A 19,944-nucleotide genomic window follows, 5' to 3' on the forward strand; every position below is an offset into this window, starting at 1 on the left:
CAAAAACTGGGCTTGTGACGACAGCCTGTGGAGGAAAAAATACCTATAACAACAGGGCACTAAAAATAATTCTTCATAATTGCATTGATTTCTCATCAAGTTATAACAAAAAGTTACTAGTTGGGAAATTTTTTTATCTTAAGACTTTTAAGCCATTTCAGATGCCAGACTTTATGAAGACAAGCAAAACCAGTATCTGGGCAGTGTGTGTAGACTGCTTTTTAATTCACTTTCTACAAGTCATTCTGATTTTGTTTCATGTTGGAAATTCCTGAAAAGGTGCTGTAAGTGACCAAGCTGAACTGCTCAGGGATAGAAAATGGGACTAGAGAAGTGATATTATCACTGAGGCAACAGGAAATTATTATGAGGAATAAAGGGACTCTATGCTTTTAAAAGGATGAGGAAAATTTCGAAGGAATTCAGGACTTTAAATAATTTAAAGACTTTAGGTAGTTTTCAGTTTGTAGCGTGCATATTCAAGAGAACCATAGTACTCTAATGTTGCTTTGTAAATTCCAAAATAGGCACTCCTACAATTTAGTCATAAAAGCTCTCTCCCTGGAAAAGTGAGAGAAGACATCTAATCAGATATGAGGGAACACAGAAATATACCTTTACCTGCACAAAGATTTTAGAGTTGAAGATTAAGCGTGTACAGTATGATAGTGCAGGGCTAGATTCTTTTGATGTAAATCCCAAGGCATCTGCTTAGCACTTATTTGGGCAAGCTGAAAGTGACCATATGAACTATAGCAAAGTGTAAGAACTCCACATAAAGGAGCTTTAAGGCTTGGTCCAAACCTCTATGACTTATTTTCCTAAAATTGCAAAGATCTGCTATCATGGCTTCTGCTGATGATAGAAATGCTGGGAATGTCAGCTATCCAAAGGGTGTGAGTGGATCTTATTTTAACTATCATTTCATTTGTACTTACCAGGGCCAGAAAATAGCTTAGGCAGTCTTGTCTTTCTTGGTTTATATATCATTATTTACATCATAAATGGCAAGGATTAGAGAAGAAATATTAGGGGGTAAAAACATCTCACATAACTCCTCAGTGGTCAGAGTCAAAGAATTGGGAGGCAAAAGAAAGATGAAAATAGTATGACTTTGTCCATATGTGACAATGGCCAATTCTGGGCCAGGCTAAGAGAATATACCTTAGTAATATATATAGTTTTCATCTGCATCCACTTTTATAATTTTAAGCTCAGCTGAAAGCATCCTACAAGTTTATAAGCTCGCTCAACTATTTGCTTCTTGACCTTTTTTGGTTTGGCTTCCCCTTCCCTATCATCTTCTACAATGTGTTCTTTAGGAGTGTTTAAAATTGGCAGCAATGGTGATACAGTGTTTGGCATGGCCACAATTGCTTTCAAACAAAGACAACAGGCTACTCACCTCTAGGGACAAAGGAGCAGGCAAGAGCTGTGAAGCTTTCTTCCACATGAACTAGTTTGTGCTCATGGTGAGGTGTGTTAGCTTGCTCCTGGGTAGAGGAGACTACCACACAAAGACTATGGTAGCTGCCTGCCAACATTTAAAGCTCCATTAGCAGTACCCTAATCAGCTTCAGGTGGGAAAAGGGTAGGGACTGCTGCTGAAGATTGTTCAAAAGCTGTGTTATATCAGGGTAAGCATCATATGGGGATTGCAGGCACACGTTGCTGGCAGCGGAGGGATATGGCTAGGAGGAGTGAACCCTGGGATGCTATCCAGCTCCTTTGCAATTGCTAGAACCAGCTTGCCTTCAACATCTGTACTCAGGATTGCCTGCAGGAATAGAAATGATGTTCTGCATTATTACAGCAAACTATCACAGGAAGGTTTGGCTCTGTAATTCATTGACTTTGCTCTTTCTCAAATTTGTGTGAATGTGAAAAGAGAGGGAAATAGTGGCAGCTGTACCCATCAGAGGAACCAGGTGAGCCAGACACCTTGCAATATATATCGGACAAAAGAAATGTGTTAAGTTTTCTGTGTTGCATTTGCTGTTTCTTATGGACAGGCTGTGTACGGGTGTGTAGCAGCTTTGTTTTTATCTTTTATATGCTGAAACACCCATTCTAAAAATGCAATATATAACTCACAGGTAGTCCTATGAAAATCATTGAGATTTTCATCTCAATGACCAGATTGAGGTCAACGTGGTATTTAATGTGATTAAAATTCATAAAATTGGTTGTTAAGTATTTAATGAATAACTGCCATGTCTGATGCTTAAGAGTGGTTCAAGGTGATGGAATCCTTGGGTCTTAGGTTCCCCCATATGTTAAAAAGGGCAATGTTTCAAGATACCGGAGCTCTTGATTAGTTTTTCATCAAATCACAGCAATCTCTTGAATATCCTCTCTGTAAGGGAGGAAATTCTTTGAAGAAAGCATAACTTTCTGCATGAAGTTACCGGTAAAGTTAATCCTTTTGATTAAAATTAATGTATTGTAGTTCTTGGTGCTGTTGAATTCTCATAACTGATACAATTAAACCTAAACCTTTAGGTCTTTCCTAACTGTCACTAAGAGTAGGCTAAATGTCTTTGAAATTGTTCTTAATGTACAAATTTGAGCTGTCACAAGGCACAGATGAGCTGCTTAATGTTTAGCTAAAAATTACTTAATTAATCTCTTGCATATTTTCTTCATATTTTGGCCTGTGGAAGGGCTATTTGTTATTTCAGAATGTCTTGGCTCTAGTCCATCTGCAAGACCTCATTTATTCTTTTGAAATTTGTAGCCTTCACAAGCTTGGCATCTGTGATATCACAGACAATGAAGTACTGTGGCTAGGAGTCTCTGGAATTAAAACCCCTCCTCCATAAGAACATTATTTTTTTTTTTTACAGAATTGGGATTTGTTCTGAGGAAGCACAGTTGGCAAAAAAACAAAAAAAGAAGTTTTCAAATATAACAGATTTTTCATCTTTTTCCCCCCCCTCCAAAAGAACAAGGGAGTGCTGATGCTGGGGACTTGCTCTTTAAATAAATGGAATCTTTCTCTTCTCTCTTGGCAACGGGAGGAGTATTCTTGTGCTGTATGACAAGGCTGGCTGGTGCTATATTTATCTTGTAGCTGTACACACATTTGCAAGAGGTCGTTCAATAAGAGAAAGGCAAAGAGCCAATGTAGTTTAACGAAAGTTTGTTCTACCATAGTCTTAACTTTTTGGGTTGGCTTAAAGACAAGGCTACATACTTCTGGAGGAAGTATTTCTGATATGAAATAAAAACTTTCCTGAGTTGTCTCTGGAAAGATCAGGGCTTTGTGGAGAAGGGGCGGGGGGGGGAAACGTTTTTAAAATGGACTTGAATAGATGTTTGGGTGCATCAGCAGAAGAGGAAAAAGGAGGACAAGAGGGTGGGGAACGTGATATTAATAGTGCTGGCAGTAGTGTTGCCCATGAAGAGCTGGATCTGGTACAAATGTGCCTTACCTGTTTGCCTGAAAGATATATGAAAGCAAAATTAATTCTGACAGCATACCTGACATGCTGGCTGTTGCTGAACCTCTGCAAGGTAAGAAATTTTAGTACAAATATATGAGATTTTTAGTTAATTTCCTATGTGCTTAGAAGACAAATGGGTCAAAGTCTCTGCTGAAGCATTTGATAATTTGTTAATATGTACAATACAATTATCTTCATGGTTTATTACTAAAAGGACCATTGTATATATTGACACTGTACCCAGAAACAGGTGATCCAACAAGGGAAAAATTTTAGGGGCTACTAATTGAGTACTATACAAAGCAATACACTAGTACACTAGTAATTTCTAGTCAGTTTATCTCTATATACTGTTACATAGTTGCAAGAGATTTGAGATTATTTTAGGGTAATTTCTAGGTGAAATTTCTTGTAGTGCTCTTCATTGATTTACAGTCATCTCTTGTGTTGAATGAGCAGCAGAATGTATTTTAGTCCTGAAAATGTGGACATTATATAAGTAAAGAATTAGAGGTTTGGAACACTGTCAAATATAATGGGGAATCAGTTTTGAGGCTGTGGTGGGACTTAACTTTAGATGTGAGCTGGGCACAACTAATTAAAATACTTTTGCGTGGTGTGTTACTGGATAGGGATTAAACAAGGCAATGGACCAGGTATAAATGCTGTAGTTCATTCCATTTCACCTTGCAGAAAGGTGCTTTAATATTCAGATCCAAATAAGGAAACATTCAGTCCTACAAAAGTGCTAGGTTTAAGGTTTTAGATTCAAGCAGAGCAGCAGTAAGACACTTGATCTTAAAGTGGTAGTGTCTTTATGCATATCAGTGCTATATTAGTAAATTTAGAATTGCAGTATGTCTTCCTTTGCCTCTATATTATTACATGCGAGTCTTACTTCTGTAGGCGTTTGGTTGATGGGCAGATCACCAGATAGATCAAAACAAATGTTGAAGCAACATTTGCTGGCTTTTTTTTCCCCTGAAGTATGTGACAGATAGGAAATACATGATGATGATGATGGGGTGGAGACCACAGGTGTGGGCCCAGGTGGTGCCTCAGAGCAACAAACCCTATCCTACAGGCACCTCTTCATGTGTGGTAGTTTTGTGGCAGTACCTACATCATTTTTTGCCAGTGTAGCGATGCAAAACTATAACATAAAAATGTAACCTGAACAGTACTAACAGTTTTATCTGTTAGGTTGCTAGATAGTTTTGTTTCCATGTATATTTCATATTTGTTGTGCCTTTGCTTTTGTCCGTGGGTAGTTTTTTATCATGTGGTGCCAATTCTTTGCATTAGGTGGCAGATACAGACACTTTCTTTCATATGACTTTTCCTTGTAATCTTTCTGCTTGCTTACTGCAGGGAATGTTTTTTATCAGGTTGACTGAAAGGGGTAGGAATCTATACAGCTACGAGGGGGGAGTAAATAGTGCTAGGGCAGATGTTGGAGCCATCATGTGAGGCAGACTGCTGGGGCAATGCACACTTCTTGATGGTTTTGCAGAATGCTGATCCAGGGTGGGGAAGGTTGCACCTTCTCTGCTTTCTAATTGGTTTGATTGTTTTTGTTGTGTTTTGACCTGTTTGCAACCATTGAATTTGTAAGTTTTAAGAGCTATACATTACAGAATGAGCCAGAGCAAGCAAATATACACCTAGTAGTTGGTCTGGGTATATGCAACAACTTCAATATGTTGAACTCACTGCCAATGTATAGGTTTTTTTGGGCTGCATTAATCGTGATGGGTGCAGGAAACATTGACTGGCATCCACACAATGGTCTTGTGCACACGTGTTATCCTTCAGGATAAATGGTTGTTTCTAAACCCTGTGAGTGCAAACAAAATGTTTGGGGTTGGACAGTTATAAAGAAGCTATGGCTGGATGTGAGGAAGAACATGAAATGTCATTACCATGCAGGGAAGTGGGAACTGACAGTGTGTAACAGAGAGACCTAATGTTCTCTCCAGTCATTCTCCAAGTAAGCCCATACCTATACACAGTTCTGCATGTGGACCAAACCATAAATTACACGGTATCGTTCAATACTTTGTTCGGATGCATATGTCTGAAGTATGCTACGGTTGCTGCATTTCTGCATGGATATTATTTCTCAAGTGACAGGAAGGGTTATTAAAATACATAAGCTTGGAAAGGTGCTTTTGTCTGTGATTATCTCCTTTTATATAGCCTTATATTTGCACAGTGCATGTAAGTCCTTCGAGTCAGGAAGGTACAAGTCATACTGTGTGAAAGCAGAGTGAAGAGAGGTAATGTAGTTTCTGTTAAAATCAGAGATTTCTTCAGAAAGCTCTCTGACAGCCTTACAATGCCCTGGCTAAGCTGAGGGGATAACTAAACCGCTTTATTATAGCAACATGTAATAATTTATTAATGCTTCTTTCTTGCTGAGTTTTCTTAAAGACTATTTGGATTTGAGACCCCATTTTCTTATTTCCTGACACTCTTCCATGACTTCAGTCTGTTCCAAATCCTAATCCATTCAAAAAGTGCTAATTTTTTTTTCTTCTTCCCCCTCATAAGAACAAAAGCACACAGTGTTGCTTTTTCTCAGGTTCTGCAGCTTGGCAGCACCCAGCAAGCCTGCCCTACTGGGAGGGGAAGGAAGGCCAGCAGCATTGAGTGCTGCTGTCTCACAGAGGCATCCTTTGTGACACCCTGTGTACATCCCCTGTATGTCCAAAATTACTCTAGTTCTTGGCTACAGATAGGGCTGCAGGTGCTTATGGCTTTGAAAATATCAGGAGCTCCCTATAACTTGTTATCAGGGAAATAGAGTTACATGGAGAGAGCCACATGACCCACCCATTCTTCTGCAGGCTACCATCTGGAAAACTTCTGGCTTGTGTGTCCTCAAAGTAGGCTTCAGCTTTTAGGGGTCACCACAATTTGTGAGGACAAGAGAAAAGACTTTGAATCTTTCTAAAAGTTCCACATGCCACAAAGGTTATCCTTTCAGCCAGTTCTCTTTTTGAGGCCCCATTTATGAATACCGTACAGTTGCAAAGAAAGGACGGTTAACAGATGTCTGTGAACAAGTTAAGCTTTTTGCTTCTGTACAAAGATGCATTTGGCTAAACATTATAGATTGTCTGTGGATGGAGCTTTTCTAATCTTCCATATATTATCAAAGGTAGTTGTTTTCAAGCTGTTTCATGAAATGATGAGATTCTCTTGGGCTAACAGGTTTTGCACCCAGTAGCCCTTGCTCATAAGGTCCCTTCCTTCTATCATTCTATTAAAAGTTTTAAGCACCAGAAAGCTGGCTCTGGAAAACCCAGTTTGAGGTTCCTGTCACTTTTTTTAGTTTGTTCCCAACATAACTTACTATGGTCACAGAAAGATTTTTGGCAGAGGAGGGAACTGAACCTTGATATGCAGAGTGTGAGACGGGCTTAACCAGTGGACCATCCTTCCTGTCCTATCCTGCTAGGTGGCAGTTGGATCAAAAAATGAAAATACTGCAGTGGGAGCTGGCTGGCTCCCTTCACAGTTGTTTTCCAGCTACCTTAACATAAGTGTCTGTTGGAAATTACAAGATTTTTTTTATTTTTTTTTTAAAGTTATTTGATATACTTACATGATCTTGCTGTGTCTACAACTCCTCCCTAGTAACTTTTGAATCCTCTGGCCAATCTCAGCAAAATATCAGTGAGGCAGAAGTTAGAGAGTTCACATCAGGGAGGCAGAAGTAGGTAGTCAGGGAGTGGAAGCAGAGACATAGCTAATGGCCCTCCTGAGGGAAAGGCTGCTGCATAAATTTATCCCTTATTAAACATCAGAAACCACACTGGAGAACTGCAGATCTGTAGGAATCATTACTATGTTGGTTCAGCTGCTTGCAGAAATACATGTTTTTTCAGTAAAATGTTTTTTATTTGGCTGTTAATGGAACTCCACTGACGCTTACTGTTAGCCTTCAGTCCTCAGAGTAAAAGCCAAGATTCTGAAGAAATGCAACTTGAGACAGCTAAGAGGGATGTTTTTCAGGAAGCCCTAAACATTCCCTCCCTCCTCCCCTTGGAACGCTGACTTTTCAAGCTGTCTCAGATGTGTCAGCCAGAATACTCAATCTCCTTTCACTTATTTGGTCAAAACTGATGATATTTTGTTTAGGGTCAAGCTGCTAGGGTGAACAGTCTGGTTAGATACACTCTTAACCCCTAAAACATCATAAGCTGTTCTATGGGGCTTATTTTGTTGAGGGGAAATATTTCTGATTCAGTTTTCCTTTAATTTATGCCCAAATTTTCTGGATTCATTTGAGTGAGAAGTATTAAAGCCACCTATTTTATACTGGAATAGTACTTACAGTGCTGAGTAGGAGCAAGTGTTGTAGAGAGACAAAGCAATGGAAATGGAAAACAGTGGAGGGAAAACGGGAATGTATTGGACCTGACAGCAAGCTTGATTCAGATTGGTTTTGCATTCTGGGCAGAGATTCAGTTCTTCATGGGCAGTGTAAATCATTCAGCATGTGCTGGGGAGTTTGACTTCTGCCTTTCTCCACTCCAAAAAAGCCAAGAATTGAAATTTTTCCAGTACCTTTAGTATTCATCAAGCCATCTCCTGGATCCAGCTCTGAGCTACAGCCAGTGCGTTCAGAGTGCAGGCTGTGAAAGACTGATAGGCAGAACAATTCTGAAACATTCCTTATAAAGCCTGGGGAATGATCGCTGGAAAAGCCAGCCACACTCCTTTTTTACAACCTCATTCTCTTAAAATTACTGCACCTTAATTTGTGCGGGGGAATGTATGTTTGTGTTCAGTAGCTGCTTTTCTGTGAAACTGTCTTTCTCAGCCATCACAGTTCTCAAAAACTCTATCAATCAAAGCTGTATTGTTTCCTTTATGTTATTAATTTAAGACCGTTTCCTGCAATGAACCTGCAGACTTCTGCAGAACTGGAGCTCATGAATCAGGGCAAAACTTTGTTCCTGAATCGTGACTTTATGATTAGGTTAAAAAAAAATATTTACTGAAATCCTGCGTGACTAGTAGAGCACACAGGGTGGATTAAGAAGCTGTGGATAGATGACTGAGAACAAATTACTTCTTGTGGACACTGCAATATTTGATGCTCTTCCTAGAAAGTTTCTCATTATCACAGACATCTAAGAAGGTGCTGTATTTTTTTCTCCTCCTGGTATTTTCTGTTGGAAGAAAAGCAGAGCTGGTGTTGGACAGAAATAAAACCTCTCACTTCAAGTATGGTGCTCCAGGTGTCATTATTTACAAAACTGGATGAAAATTGGCAAATACTGAAGAATTTGTGGTGTAACATCTGCAAAATAAAAGCAACCCTTGAATAAGACGTTGCCAGATAGCACAATACATAAATAACCACAAAAATGCTTGGGCAGGGTAGTTTTAAAAGTCAGCCAAATCACTTTGCCATAAAGGAACAAGGAGCAAAATAAAATTGGAACTTCCAAATATAAACAAATGCATTCGTTCTACACACTTGACTCTGATTCATTTGGAAACTTGCACTTGCACTGAGGAAGAGTGTGTTTCCATGTGAAAAACTATTCTTTATAAAGCTATCAACTTTCAATCATAGTACCCCAATTCCTATGAAAGTGATGTAGAATAATATTGATAATTAAAAACAAAACAAAAACAAACAAAAAAAAACCAGGAAAGCAAGCTATCCCTTTGCTTTGAGTTTTAATAGATGTATTGCATTTTTTCCTTAGTCAAAAGCAGGTTTTGTTCTTTAACTCAGTGTTGCTTTTGGATATAATCAGTGGATTTAGTTGTAGATTAGAGAAAATAGTGTAATTTTGACTATGGTCATTGTAAGTGGACTGTCATTTTAATTCTAGAAAAAGAAAATGGTAGGAGAAACCTTGGTGGCTCACCTTTTGTGTCCTTATGTAATAGATGAGATTGTAGTGTTGGCGTTTAGAGAACTTCCAGGCAATAGAGGAATCAAGAGAGAGTTATTTACTGTAGTTCAGATGCAAGCTCTGAGCGCAGCCACAAGCTCACAGGCAGATTTTCAAGAAATGCCTGTCCAGGTTTACCACTGCAAATTCTCCTGTCCCTGCTCTGCCAGCATCCGAATACCGCTTCTGCCACAGGAGCAGCACACAGGATGGGAATCTGCTGCCCTGAAGCACTGTTTTTAATGTCCAGATGTGTTAACATAAACTGAAGTCAGCATTGCTGGTTTCTTTAGCCATTCCAGCTGACTCTCCACATTAATAAAAGACAGACAAGATCAGTATTACATCCACTTGAATTTTACAGGTGATATGAATCTATCCCTTGGACATCATCTGGAAAACTGGGCGAGTAAGTTGTACCACAAAGTTAGTTACTAAAATCTTATATACTTATTAGTAATGCACTGTGGTGGCATTGTATGAACAAAAAATTGACAGCATAAAAGGTATAGCTTGCTTTATAGCTCCTTCTGTATTTTCTTCACCTTTTCCTGGTAATTATGTTTGATGTTATTCCCCAGAAAGCAATATACATGCCCTGTATTAATTACATGAGAGAGAATGTCATAGTCTTTGCTATACTTTTTGTCTGTGTGTTTCTGCAGAACTAAACTGAAAAGAACTGGGGGGGGGGGGGGGGGGGGGCGGGATGTAAAAATCTCCTAGTATTTGGAAACATTTTTTAAATATTTCACTGCTGCCAAAGCAGACAGATAGCTTTTGTGTTCAGACAGAAAGTTATAGGGTGGGGCAGGCAGAAGGGATTAATGCTGTTTCCATATGAATAAGTGTGTGTGTGTGTGGGGGGGGTTAGTATTATTTGCTATAATCCTATTAGCAAAATGGACAACCCTAGTACAGTTGGGTAGCCTGTCTCTCCCTGCTGAAAAAGAGACCAGGCCCTTAAGGTGTGGTGAGAAGCGCGTGGGTGATAAACTAGAATATGGAAGAAATATTAACATCAATGCTCAGGAGAAAATAGCTTTCATAATGTTGGCAGTTTTGAAATTGGAATTTTTTTCCCTTAAAGTCCCATCTCCTTGAGGCAAGTGACTGAATGAGGTCTGATTTTGGGGAAGGAAAACAAAAGAAGTTTTCAGGTGCTTTAACTGCAGAGGAAAACTGAAATATCAGTTTGCAATGGAAGGTTCTCAAACAGTGAATCTTTTGTCCTTGGAAATGTCAATCATCTTGCAAGTGTTTTAGCGCTTGGATCAACTTGTAAAAGATGCTGATTATAATAGCTGCTGGATTGACTTTTGTTCTTTGCTTAGTCCAAACAAAAACTCTAAATGGCATGACTATAGCAGTGTTCATCTGAAAAGTACAGGCTTTCATTTCACATCCCACATAAATAACCAGCCAGGATGCCCAGCAGAGAGTGCAGGAGGACTGACATCAGCAAAATGCATTGGAAGCAGGAGAAAGCCTCCAAAAAAAAAAACCAACGCCAAACAAAAAACAACCAAACAAAAAACAAACTTGCATTTAATCTTCTGGAAGCAGGCAAAGGCTCCCAGAGCAAATCTGCACACAAGACATCCTGGGAACTTTAGTGGTCATAAATGGTGGAATATTTCACATTGTCCAGAAAACCTGAGTTTGCCACTGTCTTGAGGAGAAGACAAATGCCTGTTGAATTTTTGCAGTTCCTTGCAGCACATTAGTGCACTTTAGAAAGTGTCTTAGCTTGAGTAGCTCTTTGTTAGAGAGGTGAGGATGGCAATACATGGTAGCAATGATAAAAAAAAAAAAAAAAATTATCTCAGTGTGATCTGTTGGTATTTCTAATCTTACTGAAACTAGTGCTCTGCAAACATATTTGTATGCAGTGGGATGCACAATGAAACAAGTCAAGGTGTGGACATGTCTGAAAACATCATCTCTCTCCCGCTGGCCCCAGTTAATTTTCACTTCCATGGAAGTGCCATGTTTCAGAGCACAGTTCCACAAACAGCGCAGAAACAGGCATGGATGTTGGTCAACTGGAATTTCCTTATGCTGTCATTGCCACAAGAGCATGGGACTATACTCTGCCACATTCTCATTAGCTGTCAGAAAGTCTTTATGAGAAAACCAAACCTACCTAAGCAAGGTCAGGGGCTGTGTTGTAAAATATACACCAAATACAAAAAGATTTGGGGAACATTCTGTTAGATTGTCAAAGAGAAATCATTGTTTCAGTGGATCAAAGGAGAAACCTCAGCGACTGATGGTTATTTACGTGTTGTGTTTGATCCTGCTATTGCTTTGCTCTTCCCTTGAGCAACAGCAGGAGTGGATTATCATCAGATGAAAAAGAAAAGGTTAGAGACAGGAACTATTTTTACTTGCCAGTTCTTCAGGTTAAGTGCAAAACTCAAGAAGAGGCTGTGCAATGGCTTATAGAAATAAAAGTGTGCAGAATCAAAAATGTGTTTTTCAGGACTCTGATAACTTCACTTGTTTTCAGATATGCAATCCTTGGTGATGTGAAATGGTTTAGAAGTTGTTAATAATGGTTTGTTGTTTGTTTTTTTTTGTTTTTTTTTTTTTCATTTTCAGAGTATCAGAGTGAGGTTTGTGTAAGCTATTTTTTGAAATGGTTTAATACTGCCACTACAAAAATGGTAATTTGCAGAAAATAGGGCGTTACATAAAAAAAGGAGCTGACAATTAGAAGAGGTTAAAAATGAGCATGGAGAAAAGTAGGTAGTGTTGGAGGCTATTCTAGGACAAGTTTCAGTAAGCTTCATTGTTCAGGGATAAACTGATTTTGTTTTAAATTGAATCCTATTTATTTAAACAGTTCAAGCTTCAAGAGTTGAACAGATGGTTCACTCTCCCTTCTTGTCATCTTTACAAACTGCTCTGCAGTTTATCTGAAAGCCCCCCAGGCCTGCAGTGCCTGTTCTAAAACAGAGGTTTTAAGTGGGTGTGTTAAAAATGGATAGTAAAACTGAGAAGCATGGACTCATCCAAAAAAAAAAAAAAACAGTGGGGCACTTGCTACTGGGAAGATTCAAAGCTGCCATAACTTATGGTGAATAGCAAAAGGCTATATATATAGCAGAGTAATAAATAAAGGCACATAATGGAATCCGTGAATCTAAAATTGGAGTTACTACTGCTGACAGGACCATGATCACTTTTTAAAGTTCTTCTATATGATTTTATGACTTTCACTGAATTTTCACTGAATTTCACTGAATTTTTAGAGTTGGAAGGGACCATAAAGATCATCTAGTCCAACTCCCCTGCTGAAGCAGGACTTTCCTTAAAAAAAAGTAAAAGTAAAAAGTAACTTTAAAAAGTAACTTTTCATTTGGCCTTGGAAAAGCTTTAGGAATGTGTTGTTATCAATACTTAAGTAATATTTTTGGTATGGAGGGATTTTACTCCGGTGAGTGAGAGAGTTATGTGTAGCCTTAAGTGTTTCTGTAGCTGGGGATCTTCTTCCTCATCTTAAAGATCATAGTTTGTGTGAAGCTGATGAGGTGGGAGAAGTCCTTAAACATACAGAGAAGGAAATCTGGGAAAGTGTGTATGAGGAATGGAGTTTAGGATCATTGTGTGAAATACGCCACCAATTATTTTTTTATAAGACATCAATATCGGAGATGGACAAAATGTCTTAAGGCAGAACCTTCAACTTGAAAGTTTTATTTTACTTTTTCATTTCCAATGCAAAGTTCAGGGCAAGTTGAGTGAAGTTTGTGAACCCTCCAGCAACAGTTGGCTAAGTTTCAAGGAAGCCTGAAACGGAATATGGTTTGGGTGCAAATCAGGATGGGTTTGATCCCAAGCCACTTGAAACACAGCACTTAGGGCTGCATGAGCTTTGTATTTCAGCCTTCGTTGCAGACCAGACCTAGACTTGCACAGAGTGAAGCTTTTGCTTAAAGCCCTGTGAATGGAGCCTGCTGTTCTTTTCACTGATTCAGTACTTGCAGAGTACATCTACTGTGGCATCTTAGTAGTGCACAGAGATGGTGAGCATTTACGCATGTCTTGGATGGATGATTTAGGTTCCAGTTCAGATGGAAGGTTGTTATAGACACATCCATGTGTGTCTATACATTCAGAGTTGATGAGGCAACATATGGGTCTCATCCAGTCTTCCACAGGTAGTTTTGTTCAGAACAAACTCACTGCTGGGCCGACACTAAGGCTCGGGAGAAAGCCAAACAAATTCCAAGGGGTGCACGTTGGCACTCTTCCTAAGCATTACTTCTGGTTTAATTAGTCCAAAGGAATTTTTTAAAAAAATAATCCTTAAAGACTTTTTGACCTCTAGGAGCAGATTCCTTCACATAAGTCTGCAAGGTTTCTCAGTTCTGTTCTGTGTAGTGCAAGGTCTGGGGAAAATTTCTTGCAGAAGCCACATGTTGGTCCCTGCAGCTCCCATGGATTTCTTTGTGCCAGTAGTCACAATATGACTACCTGCCACAATGGCAAGGACAAACCTTAGATAATGCAAAATGAGCAAATGATGGTCCTTTCTTTGCAAAAGACTTTTGACGTCTGTGGAGTTGAATGGCTAGGTATTTATTTATTGTTATTATTAAATTATTGTTATAAATGCTGGGAGGACTTTTACATAAGCTGTTGTTGTGGAGTGACTATATTTTGCTGCAAAGTAGTATTGTTATTATTTTACTACATTGGGTATCCTTTCCTCTTCATTACACTGAATTGCACATTTTGAAACTCCAGCTGAGAAAGTCTCAAACTTTTCTGAATTTTTGTGGAATAACTATGCATTGGCTGGGAGTTTTCTGACATGGTAATGTCTGTTCATGTCCTTTCCTGGCTTTTTCTTTCTCTCTGTGAAGAGCAAGTTAATGAGTAAGATGACTGGGAAATAAATACAAACACCTTTTAAATAATAATATTAGGAGTAATTCCATGGCTCATATAGCAAGGTTTTAAAGGGTTGCCATGTAATCACTTCCTTCAGAGCCAGCTCCTGTTAGAGATTTCCTGGGATATGCTCTGTATGTAAGACACTAAACACTGGGGCCCAGGTAAGGTGGAGTTTTTGGCTCTTTTTAGTGAGAAATGGGTAGGTTACTTTTCCTGTCACTCTGACACAGTCATGACTACCTGCTCCCCAGTTCCTCATGTCCGTTATCACTGGAGCAGTGACTTAGGCAACTTGTGCATGTCCTGTCCTTTCTAGAGGAAGGAGCTACTGTTTAGCTGTAATTACTCATCTGTAAACACTTTTCAAGTAACACAAGCCTGACAGTTTTTACCTTTATGTAGCAAGTGTTCAGAAAAGAACTGTCTGAACTTTTCCTTTTATGGTCTCTAAGCAGAGGAGTAATTGACAATAGTAGGGGAAAACTTGGGATATGGAGTAATTTTTTTTAAGAAGTGGGATTTCAAAGTTTATAAATCTTTCAGTTTGCTGTTAAACTATCCAAATGCTGCCTTGATATATGCACTTTGAAACTGTTTTGTTCCATAGTCCACTGTGAAATCTAGCATTTAAAACAAGTTGACGTTGTTGAGTGCGGTTTTTAGTGTATTTTGATATATGTCACATTCTATTATCTCTTTTCACTTCCAAAGAATTAATTCTGTTAAAACCCAAACAAACCTAAGCTTCTGATTTTGCAGCAGAATAAGTTATGTGTGCATTCAGTGATACAAGGTAGAATTTGTCACACAAAACTCTGTCTGTCCACCATCCCTTGTGTTCACCCTTGCTTCTTACCTCTGTCTGTGCTCCTCTTCCCAGACCAGTCTCAGCTTCCAGCCCTCAAATGCCACCCTCTGCTGCCCATCTGGGTGTTGGTTATCTAAGGATTATTTTTTTCAAGTTCTTTTCAAATACAAATACCTCTAAACAGGGCATGGATTATACACGTTCAGATGGCAGATTTTGCACCTCTGAAAGCGAAGCTGTCGGCAGAAGCATTACATTCCTGCTGGACTTTATTACATCCAGGACAGTGTTACTGGAAGCAGTAAATGCTTGTAAGATAAACAGAATTTCTTCTTGGAGGCAAAATGACTTGTACCATACGCTGGCAACCACTCTAAACTAATCTGCTAAGCAATAAAGAGTTTAGGACTTATGATCTGACACCAGAATTTTCTAATGCTCCCAAGTAAGGGAGTTACACCTGACTTACATCACCGTGAAGGCAGAGCACGGTTGGGGCATTTATATAAAGTTAGCCTCAGAGAGCTTCCAAACAGAACTTTTTGTTTTACAAAAATTCTTCTGAGTCCCCATCCAGACTGAGGTTTTCATGCGGTAGCACCCTATAAACATTATTACTGTTTTAGAAGGCTTGTAATCTTAAAGAGAAAGGGCAAGTGGAAGGATTAAAGGACTCAAACTATCTGGGATACTGCTTGGCAGGCATTTTACTAGTGTCTTTTTTTTTTTTTTTGCAGTGTGTGTATGTAAAGCCTCCTCTCCTCCCTCTTATGCTAAGCTCCTTCTAAGTAACTGTTAGAATTTCCTTTTCTGTTTTAACTGTTAGCTTTTCCCTCTCTTCCTTTAACCCACCCTCTCAGAAAGAGTCCTGAATACATAAAAAGCTTTTGCAATGTGCCCTGAAGCATGTATACTGATGAAGCACATACAATGTAATTACGGATAGCACAATGCAACATCATGAAGTGCCTTTGTTTATCATGAGAGTATAATGAACGGATTCACTGAGGAAATGCACAAGCAGATGCTTTTGGCTGGCTCCTGTTGTTCTCTTTTTGGCAAAGACAGAGGGACGAATCTACCCTGGGACAGCCCCACTGAAGTCATATGGGTTACACCAGGCAGCAACTGAAACTTTTTTCTTTTCTTCTTCTTTTTTTTTTAAAGAGCACAGTTTCCAGATCTCTTTCCCCTGACTGTCACAATTTCTCTTTCCACAGAAAGCCTATGAGAAAAGACTCTCTGCTTCTAAAAAGGTAGGATAACCTTTTAGTCACTAATAGCTAATTTCCTCAGCAGTTTAAGCTCTGTGTGTGTCTACCAATGTGTGTAATCATAAAATTAATATCTAACTACTTATAGAAAAAATAAAGATACTAAAATCCTAACGTCGTACTTATGGAATGGGGCAGTAGGAATAGAGGGTGCTGTGGGAGGGCTGGAGTACTGACACGCAGCTGTGCTGCTTCAAGTGCGTGACATATGCTTGGAGCTGGCCTGGGTGTCAGCATACGGTATCACCTTGAGATGTATAACCATACCCCGTGTGTACTGAGGGGTAGTGTTGGACAAAGCTTCTGAGGGCAGATGGCTGTGAAAGCACCCCATTTCACATGTCTCTGAAATCTTAGGGAAGAGGAACCTGCAGCAACTCGTAGCATCATGCATATTTGTAAGTGATGATCTTTAAAACAAGTTATTAGGGCAAACTTGGGATTGCACTTCACTGCATGGTATAATAACAAAAGTTAGCAGGACTGCTGATGCTTTGTGCTTGCTAGTGCTGTGGCCATACTTTTGGGGATTTTTCCTCTACTGAGGGCCTGAATGGTGCCTCTCATACAAAACCTGCCATTTACAATTTGCCTTTTGCTGAGGCCTCCTTTGTGTTCACACAAGGCAGCTGGCAGGAGTGCTGACCTCCCTGGAGCAGAGACTTGCCAATGCTAGCTAATCAATATTCAGTAGAGTCGACTGCTCATTAGGAAGCCATTGATTATCTCTGCAAGGTTACTCCCCCTGGGTGTGTCATTTTTCAGTCTCTTCGCTTTACCACCCCTCCACCCCCACACATCCTGGGCTCTCAAGAGGACAGAGTACTGGGATAGAAATGAGGTTCCCTTTCAGGATCTGGATGGTTTGTTGTCAGATGTCAAAATAGGCTTTGGAAAGAAGGTAATTTCCTCACTGCCTGATTTTTGTTTATACCAGGTTCATACTTTTAATTTCTGGATATTGCAAGCTGTGGCATTTGAAGTGTTTGTTGTATTTGACTTAGCCAGCTTGCATTAGTTATACTGGGCACTGGTCTCCTATAAAAAACGCGCATCTTTTACGCAGCTGTAGCTGACCAGTCTGACTTCTTGCACAGAAGAGGAGAGCCCGGGTTTCATATTCCATGCTATTCACAAGCAAATGGACAGAGAGGCCCATCGAGAAATAAAAACGTGGTGCAAGCCCTCATCTGTTGGATTGCTCTGCTCAGAATATACCCACATACAGTACACAGTCAGTTCTCTAACACAAGAGGGAAGGCCAGTGAGGTTTGTATGGGATACTAACTGCCCATTACTCTGAAGCTAGTCTGGCAAAAATCATAACAAAGTCTGTCCTTTTAAATGTGAATTTTCCTCTTAGGGGTGTATACAGTCATCAACACAGCAGCAGAGAACTGTGAGATAAATGTGGAGGTCTAAACACTCAAATTTATTAGGAGTGATAGAGTAGATGCCAGATACATAGGCTGATGCAAGATACATAGGCTGATACAAAAGACTTACTAAAGCAATTGTTTTGGTTAGTTTGATTTGGTTACTTTGACTGTAAATACAGCATTAACAATCACAGCAGAGATTACAGGTCAAAAAGGCAAGGTCTGAGGTCTCAAAGGAGGGAAGCAGGCAGCTGGAGCTAAGAGACAGCTGGGTAAAAGAAAGGTGGTTGGCAGAGAATACAATACTTACCTCCATTAAACTACTCGGTTCAACTTAGTACCCTCTCCAAAGAGCAGGAACTGCACCGTGCTGTGACCATCTACCTCATGGAGTGACTCCATAATTGAACTTGCAGTTGATGGGTAGTAATTCGATGTCCAACTTCCTGTTGATATTAAGGGGATTGAAAGTCAATAGCTCTCAAGCTTTATCCTGCTTGTCTCTTCTCGGCTTGGATTTAAGGCATCACTAAATTCAAGCTAGATGCTTCTGTCTGAATGGGAGTAGAGTCAACAATGCAAATCAAAGCACAGCGGGAGTTAGTAACTCAGTGAAGGTGAGCATCTTTTCTTTTCCTGCCCTTAGCACTGAAGGAGGAGCTGTTGCTGCATGGAGAGCAGAGCTGCTGTCTGCTTCTGATTTTATATAAAGTGCTTTATTACTGGGGAATGGAAAGCCAGAGAACTCAATGCCATGAGACTCCTGTAGTGGCTGGCAGTATTCAGTGTTGATGGAACAAAACATAGAATCATATAATGGTTAGAGTTGGAAGGGACCCTGAAGATCACCTAGTTCCAACCTCAGTGCCATGGGGACAGACACCTTCCACTAGAGCAGGTTGCTCAAAGCCCCAACCAGCCTGGCCTTGAACACCTCCAGGGATGGGGCATTTACAACTTCTCTGGGCAGCCTGTGCCAGTGTCTCACCACCCTTACAGTAAAGAATTTCTTCCTAATATCGGATCTAAATCTCCCTTCTTTAAGTTTAAAACCATTACCCCTTCTCCTGTCACTACAGACCATACCTGGTTAGAACCTTGCATTGGTGCATCTTGGTACATCTCACAGAGTGGTCTGTGGTTTGTCAAGGTGCTGATGATTTAGCCCATGTCTCCAAGGGCTAGTTCAGCACCCAGCTCTGTGACCATTGCCGGGATTTGATCTTGTACAGTCATTAGCACATACCAGAGACATGATGACAGGGATGTGAAAAATGGCAAGCTGGCATTAGCTGGGGTTTGTTTAGCCAAAGGGGTTTCCTGTCAGCTCCTTGTCTTCCTGATTGAGGCATGTGACACAATGGATCTGTCTGACTGCCAGAGAAAGTTTAGTGAAGCGTAAATCAGGAGCTAAAGTAAAAGTGGACAACGGAGGGACAGTTCCTCAGCTGGCCAGCTGGCAGAGAGGGAACTATCCCTGGCATGGGAGAAGAGTGTCTCCACATGCCATCCTGTTTGTCAGGAAGTACTTCCTTTCTGGTGTCAGTTGTCAGCCCGCTGGCATTGATTCATGTTTTGGCTATTTTCTGCAAAAAAGGCTGTGTTGCTACTCGAGGGAGAGGGTCGCTGAAATATAGTTTTGTAGTAAGCTCAGAACAGATGTCGTTTACATCCAGTTTGGCTTTTCAGCTGTCTCTAACACACCTGAGATGTATTTAAAGAATGAGATGAAAGACTAATGTTATGCCTTGGTCAGAGAATATTGTCAGTGTATTGCAAAGGAAATCTTACAGCATACTGTATTAGACATATCCTCTATTAGACAGAACTCTTCCTGTTCCATTCGTATTGACATTACCGTGTAGTAATCGTTGCAGTCCTAGAGGGAAATACTGAATTGAATACATTTCTAGCTATTGCAGCAGATGGAGTAAAGTAAGTTAATATGTTGGGATCCAACAGCTCACATCAAACGCCAGCAAATTGATCTGATGCAGCACAAACATGTCCTCTGTATTTCCTTCTCTTAGTGTTGGTATCACTTGTGCTTTGGGATGTAGTAAGTTCTTAGGGAAGCAGAGTCCTCTCAGGGGTGCAGTGACAGCCAGTGGGTTTAACAGCAGTGACCTCTTGGTGAAACACTGCATAAAAAAACCTCCAAGGCGATGTAAAATGCCTCTGAAGCCATCGTAGGTGTTTGACAAGTGAAAT

This window comes from Numenius arquata, chromosome 9 (genome assembly GCF_964106895.1).
Source record: "Numenius arquata chromosome 9, bNumArq3.hap1.1, whole genome shotgun sequence".
NCBI lineage: Eukaryota > Metazoa > Chordata > Aves > Charadriiformes > Scolopacidae > Numenius > Numenius arquata.